At 36.3% G+C, this 8,332-nt stretch overlaps 1 pseudogene; it reads right to left on the minus strand.

Moving 5' to 3' along the window:
* The window catches only part of LOC102849982, a 49,005-nt pseudogene extending 40,892 nt beyond the window's left edge, over positions 1 to 8,113 (minus strand).
* Positions 8,114 to 8,332: the final 219 nt, after the last annotated feature.

Genomic DNA, 8,332 nt, shown 5'->3' on the forward strand with positions numbered 1-8,332 from the left:
GATTAGTGTACCATCTATTCCTGGGGCCTTATTTTTTGCTATTTCCTTCAAAGCAGCTTGAACTTCTGCCTTCATCACTATATATATTTCTATTTCTATATATTTTATATATATATAAACTTTGTAAACAAACTTGTTGTTATTGTTATGTGCCGCCAAGTTGCTTGCAGCTCATAGCGACCCTATGTACAACAGCCCTAAACCCTGCTCTATCCTTTGCCAATCTCACTGCCTCTGACACACCCATCCCGATTACCCAGTCATTGAATCAGTCCACCTCATAGAGGGCCTTCCCCTCCTGTGCTGTCCCTCCACCCTACCAAGTATGATGTCCCTCTTCAAGGACCTGTCTCTCCTTACAACATGTCCAAAGTATGTTAGACGGAGCCTCAGAATCCGTGCCTCCAAGGAACCGCCCGGTTTGACCCTTTCCAGGATGAATCTGTTTCAGAGGAGAGGTGTCTAGAGAGAAAGCAACTCACCTTTTCCATCGACAATCATGCCATCTGGAAGCGTTTTAGTCTTGGAATGAGTAAAAATGTAGGAACAGAACTCTGCAACTTGTTCTTTGAATTCAGGGTCTACTCCCTCCTGTAGCTGCTCGAGGCAAATAAGATCCTTCTTCTTAGCAGGTTGTACAAAAATGAAGCACTTCTTCTTTGGGAAGAACTTTCTGATGCATAACCGAACCTCATTAAAGTTTTTAATCTTTTCATCAGTTCCTAAGGGAGTGAAAATTAGAGATAGTATAACTTCAAAGTAACTACTGCAAATAATTGATTCCTCACCATCATAATTTGTACAACACCTATAAAAAGAAACCTCAAAAATAAGCTAACTATGAACTAGATTTTTATTTAAAACAAAGTAATAGAGGAGAAAAACAAGCATGCACATACACATTAAAAAAAACCCTTTCTCACAAAAGGAAATAACTCTAACACAACCAAGGAACGTTTTCATATTCTCTAGCATGATTGCCAGGGAAACATTATTAAGAAATTATAATTTTTCAGCATCTGCATAGAAATTGGTCGTTATCTCTCTATTTGTTACCCAATCACCAGTCCCAAGAACCTTGTTTTTCTTTCAGTGAATGCTCTAGGTATTCATCAGCAGTGATGGGTTGTCCATTTGCTTCAAGTACCATGTAGAAATCTCTGATAGCCAGCACAAAGGATGGGAAGAAACTCACAAAGTCAACTGAGCCATCATCCTCACTGTTTCTTGGTGAGGATTTTACCCTGATTCGATTTGTCAGCTCTATTGTGTAACTGAGAAGTTAATTTAGGAAAAGTGCAGAAAAGTGTCAGTATTTTTATGTTCTATTTTCTCCCAATGTTCATTTGAAATGGTTTGCTTTCCCTTCATTATGTTATTCATGAATTTTTCTTTTAACTAGGAACCATTCTATGAATAAGCATATTGCAGTTCATGGAAATAATACTGCCATTATAGATCTTACACTCTAGTAAGGGAGGCTGACAATAAACAAGTAACAGAAAAAAATAGTTAAGTAATAGATAATTAAAACAATTTCATTTAAGAACAATAAACTGTGGAAAGATTAAAGAATCTGCATATGATGTTGGTTGTTTAGACAGTTCTTTCTAAGTGTATATTTGTCCAGAGATTTAATGAATAGAGTGAACCATCCACCTAGAAATCAATTGGAGACATCTTCTTGGAAGAGGTAACACCATTTACAAATTCTTAGAGAATTACTGAGTATCTCTAATGTATAATAAGGCTAATAAAGCTTCCAAACATTCCAAGAGATAGAGGCTAGGCCATGAAAGACTAGAGGCCATAGTAAGGCATTTGAATTTTTAAACTAAATTTGATGGTTATCATTGAGAGATTTTAGTTCAAGGGAGAGCAACTCCAAACCAAAAAAAACCCCTGAACTTGATGGCTTTACTAGTGAATTTTACCAAACATTCAGAGAAGAATTATTACCAATTCTACATAAAGTATTTAGGAACATAGAAAAAGGTGGAATACTCCAAGACTCATTCAATAAAGCACATATCCCTGAGATCAAAGTTAGGTAAAAATATTACCAAAGTATGAAACTATTTACCAATATATGTCATTAATATAGACACAAAAATCCTCTACAATATCCTGGACAATATAATCCAACAATATGTATAAAAATTTCATCATGACTGGATAAGATTCATAATAAGCACGTAAGGATGGTCCAACATAAAAGAAAAAAATCCAACAACCAATTATTTTAATTTATCACATTAACCAAGCAAAGAACAAGAACTACATGAGCCTATGAGTTGATGCAGAAAAGGACTTTTATAAAACCCAACACCCCTTCCTGATTAAAACACTCAACAAAATAGGAAAAAGGGGAAACTTAATCAACATAATGGATAATATGTACACAAACCCAAGAACCAATATCACTCTCAATGGAGATATATCAAAGGCATTTTCCTTGGAACTAGGCAAGGATGCCCACTATTGTCACTTCTATTAAATACTATATTGTAAGTTTACCAAGAATAATAAGGTAAGAGAAGGAAATACGCAACAATTAAATTGGCAAAGAGGAGCTAAAACTGTCTCTATATACAGATGACATGCATGTATATTAGTAAACCTTAAAGATTTAGCAAGAAAAGTACTGGACCTTTTAGGCAAATTCAGCAAAGTAGCAGGATACAAGATCAACATAAAAGATCCTTTGTATTTCTCTACAGTAACAAAAAGAACATAGGAAAATTGGTGAGAATCTTTGTTTCCTTGATATTGTGCTTCAATCTATATTGAAGGCTACAGTCCTTGATCTTCTGCAGCAAGCACTTCGGTCCTCCTTAGTTTCAGGAAACAGGGTTGTGTCACCTGCATAACGCAGATTGTTGATGAGTCTTCCTCCAATCCTGATGCAACATTTTTCCTCATACAGCCCAGCCTCCTGGATAATCTATTCTGCATATAGATTGAAAAAGTATGGAGGTGGGACACATTCTTGGCATATACTGTTCCTAATTTTGAACCATACAGTATTTCCTTGCTCTGTTCTGACGACTGCCTCTTGGTCCAAGTATAGGTTTTACATGAACAAGATTAAGTGTTCTGGGATTCCAATTCTTCTCAAATTAGCCACAGTTTCTTGTGGCCCACACAATCAAATGCCTTTGCATAGTCAATGAAACACAGAGAGGCATTGTTCTTGTACTCCCTACTTTCAGCCAAGATCCATCTAACATTAGCTACAGTATCTCTAATGCCATGGCCTCTTCTAAATCCAGCCTGTACTTGTGCAGTTCTCTGTTGTGCTGTTCCAGTTATTTCTGGATAATCTTCAGCTGAATCTTGCTTTCATGTAATATTAATGATATTATTCAATAATTTCCACACTCTATTGGGTCACCTTTCTTTGGAATGGGAACAAATATCAATCTCTTCCAGTCAGTTGGGCAGGTGGTGGTTCTCCAGATGTTTTGCCTCAACTTGGTGAGCACATCTAGAACAACAACTGTTTGTTGAAATACGTCAATTGGTATGCCTTCAATTCCTGGAGCCTTGTTTTTTGCCAATTCTTTCAAAGCACCTTGAACGTCTTCCTTTGTCACACAGACTCTTGCTCATACATTGTTTCATGAAATTCTTCTGTGTCTGCCAATTCCTTTTAGTATAATGTCTCTGTATGCTCTTTGTATCTTATTTTAATACTTCCTGGATCATTTAATATTCTACCTAAAGCATCCTTAAGTACTATAACTCAAGGCTTGAATTTGTTCTTCAGTTTCTTGAGCTTAAGAAATGCTGAGAAAGTGAGATTGACCCCTTTGATTTTTTAACTCCAGTTCTTTGACCATTTCATCATAATACTTTACTTTTCTTCCTGCTCTGCCCTTTGAAATCTTCTGTTCAGCTCCTTAATATTTTGATTTCTTCCCTTTGCTTTGGCTTCTCAGCACTCTAGTGCAATACTCAGAGTCTTCTCTGACATGCATCTTGGTCTTCCTCCTCTGCCTCTGTAATGACATTTTGCATTCTTCCTGGATGATATTCTTGATCTCCTCCCACAGTTAAACTGGTCTTCATTCATTAGTGTTCAAGACCTCAAACCTATTCCTGAAATAGTTTTGGAATTCAGTTGGGATAGACTCAAAGTATATAAATTCCATGCTTCAACTGGATGAAAAGGCACTTTCCAATTTTATGTGGAATGGAAAGGGACCCTGGAACATTGGTACAATGGAGTACCATGCATCATACAAGAGCAATGATTCTGTAAATTGCTACCTAACTTGGGAAGGACTTTAGAGCATTATGCTGGATGTTCATCTCAGTTTTACAAGGACAAATACGATATAAAATCATTATTGTACAATGAGTATAAAGATCCGGGGGCAGGGGGAGTGGTAGGAGAAGAGTAAGGATAGGTAAGGAGGTGAGGCGTTAATCATAGGATTGTACAATTCAATGGGTCAGTAGGGTGAAGGAAATGGGAAGGATCTTTTGTGAAAAATAATGTTTTCAAACTTTATAAATAAATCAATATAAAATGAAAAAAGACACCCTAAATAAGTAAACCATTACTGAAAAAGAGAAATAAGATAGGAGTCATCATACTCCATTATCTCAAATCCTACTTCATAACCATAGCAGTCAAGATAGCATACATTGGTAAAATGATAGTCAAAAAGATCATTGAAATTGAATAATAGAAAGCCCAGAAATCATCTGCCTATGATCAACTGAATTTTGACAAGAAGAGTAAATTAGTTAAATGGGGAAATGATAGTCTCTTCAACAAATGGTGCTGGCAAAATTGGAAAACTATTGGCATTTAAGGGAATCAAAATCCACATTTCACAGTATATACAAAAATGTTTCCAAAGGGAGGTGAATCGGGAACCTAAGAATAAAACTAAAGATTTTAAAATTCCTCAGAGAAACACTAGGAACAATTCCAGAAACCCTAATATACAGACTTCCAAGCATAATAAAGACTTATAACCAAGAGAGGATGAAATAAGTATGAATTGTTGCTGTGTGCAGTCAAGCCAAGTATAACTTATAGCAACCGTATGAACAATGGATTTCTGAACCTGCTCAATCCTGAGTCAAACTCACCATCTCTGACACACCTGACCCATTTCTCTAGAAAGATAATGAAGATAGAGCTAAAAATCTGTAACAAATGAAGTTTTGTTTACTAAGAAGTTAGCAAAGTCTTTCAGCATACATCATAGATAAAGGACTAATGCTTCAAAGTTGTTTCTGGTTTTGTATTAGAAGTAGAAAGAGAAAGTACATTGTAACTATAATAAGTAACAAAGGTAACCTCTAATTCATTTCTGTGATCTGTACAACTGCAATGCATAGGAAAAAAAGACAAGTCATCAGTAAAGACCACTTAACTAGCAATATTGACGGGGGCATCCTGGAGTAAGCCAAAAAGAAATTTTAGAGAAAACTATAAGGATATATGGATGTGTTGAATTGAGAAGATAATTTCCAGAGAACTTTGATGGTCTGGAAACTATAGGGGAGGTTAAGGCAGAAGAATGTGTACAGAGACTTGTGTAGGCAAAGATGATACGTGTTGTGTTGGTATAGATCTCTCAGAGTAATTGAAGTAAAATGGATGTTAAGAATAATGAGATTTATCAGGTAAGGGACTTATGGATCTTTCTGTAACTGTAAAAACAATGAAGCTTCCCCACCTCAGATTTGAATGTATCTGATACCACAAAAGGATACCATAATTGCTCTAAGTCTTGCTGGTTGATGGTGCTCATACAATTGTATATCAAGGTGCTGTTCAGCAGTATTGCCAAGGCAAAAATCCAGGAGTCATTCTGATTATCTCCCTAGAAGTCAGAGCAGAGACCACATAGAATAGTCACTAAGAACATACATTATGCTTTCCATTCCGATAGATGAAGTTTGAAATCCCACCTTAGATATGCATTTTCCTATATATTTCTTCTCCATCTGTACACAAAATCTTTAACATTCAGTTTAAGGTGTTGAAAAATTTAAATAAGGTTTTGTGTGCAAATGCATGTCAGAATGTTGTGTACATAAGTGCTTGAAACTGGGGACTTTGACATTGGCTACCAATATTCAAACCTACATCCTGAATTTAGATTTGGATCTATTCCTTCCAAATGGTATGTCATAGTAAGGATTTTTTTTTAAGACAACAGTTCAAATGTGCTATTTTAACAGTGTTTTTAAAGCATAAAACTTGTAAGAGTAATTATCTTGTTTTATAGACAAAGATGTTTGCCTCAAGCTTCACTTTGACTTGTAGTTCTGCTATAGATAAGACTGTGTTTAACATTTCCTGGATCACCATTGTGAAAAGTTACACATTTGTGAATAGTAATCAGGTTTAGGAACACTTAGAACAGGTTCATCGAAACATTTTGCTATATGTGAAAGACACAAGGCTTAAAATATCATTAGTTATTAGTGGATAGGCCTAAGTCATTGACTTTCTCATCTTTTTTTCCTGATCATGCTGAGAAGTCAGTTGAACAGATTCCCAAACCAGTACTTTATGCTCAGAGGTTATGCTTACTTTTTTCCACACAGAATTGCCTTTTTTGGAGTAATTAATTGGATTTGAGGTCAAGTTTTCATCATCAGATAAAGTAAAAGAGTAATGCATTTTTCTGATGGACTGGAAGCTATGTCAGCATTTGGGGACTGCAAGGATTAGAGATATGTTTAAATTATGGCAGATATGATACATGCTCTGGGTACCACTTGAGGGATTGAGGCACCCATAAATTAGCAATTTCTCTTGGCTATCACATTTCCATCTCCATGAGAGATCATTCAGCAATTTAAAACTAATTTCCATCAGCACTATTTTCGCTTGGTTAGCCATTGATAAGGAGGCGTACATATATAGCATACTCATTCACTTACTCATTACTGTCCAGTTAATTCTAACGGATAGCTAATCCTCGAACAGTCTTTTCCCAAGGTTGAAATTGCACTCAAGACTCAAGGAGGTTGTCCACCTTTCTCCTAAGGGGCCACTGAGGATTTCAACCACAAGAGAAGCACAGTTATTGAGTCAGGAGTGCAACTTTCTATGGATTACCCAACCAGAGGTTCCTTATGTGACATATCTAGAACTGGGGGGAAACCAAACAAAAACAAAAACATATTTTTACCTTCTCTACATCTCCCAGGCCCTCAGTGTCAAGCAGAACTAGGGTGTGGTCTGACTTTGTGGGATAAGGTGCACACTACATCCAGATTCCCTTGGTGTGAGACTGCACTGTGGAGCCCACGGAGAAGCCTCCAAAAGGGAACAGAGATATTTTGTAATAATGCTTTAAGTGAAAGTGGATCTATATATTGAGGCAAAAATTAATATAATTTAGGTTAGAAAAATAATTAAAACCTCAACCAGCATTAACTTTAAGAGCAATTAAAGTATAGTGAAATTAGACTATCCAGTAGAGAATGAAACTTTATAGATTATCTTAAAGATCACTACAAGCTTGCTGTTAATACATGACCATACTAGAGGTTTTTTTAATGTACTTTGATTTTTATTACTGCCTTGCTCTCTGCAGGAAAGGTACATTTATGCTGTTAAACAGGTAATGAAAGCAAAGCATGATACAAGAGTGAGCTCACACTTATACTCCCAAACATTTGTGTTGTTTTTTTTATGTGCCATTGAGTGGTAAATGATCCTACAGTGGGTTTTCAGAGGCTGTAAATCACACAGGAAGAGGATCACTTGGGAGGAGATAGCCCATTTTATCTTGTGGAGTAGCTAGTAGATTCGAACTGTCTGCCTTTGGGTTGACAGCATAGCTCTTGAATACTAGACAGATTTTTTAACTTTCTCTCTCACATCACCATATTTGATGACAGGCAATGTGAGTAGTTGGATAAGGCTTTGTTAGTGTCACTTATCCTTTTGCTTCCCAACTAGGTTTTTCATTAGATAGGATTTCCCTGTGCGGCCAAGGCCCACAATAGCCACCACTACAACAGGCTGAGTAATGGCAGACAGAATCTTCAAAGCTTCCTGATTAATCACCAGTTGCTTATTAATATTCTCAATGAGGCACACTGGGCCTGGCATGTGGATCTCAGAAGTCATATCTAGGGCCATCTCCAGGGTTACCTTCATTTGCAAGGGAAGAGGTGGAATGAAACAATTTCTAAATGGTTAAGTTGAACAGTCAGTTGTATCACAATATTAATTAAATTTTGGGTTTCTCTCCCCAAACTTTGTTAATTGTTCTAGTTTTAAAATTCCTGTGTCAACATTCTGGTAAGGTTTAACATAGTAGTGAAGTAACACAGATATCATTTCAAA

This window comes from Elephantulus edwardii, unplaced genomic scaffold (genome assembly GCF_000299155.1).
Source record: "Elephantulus edwardii isolate Elephantulus edwardi_28Jun2011 unplaced genomic scaffold, EleEdw1.0 scaffold00242, whole genome shotgun sequence".
Lineage (NCBI taxonomy): Eukaryota > Metazoa > Chordata > Mammalia > Macroscelidea > Macroscelididae > Elephantulus > Elephantulus edwardii.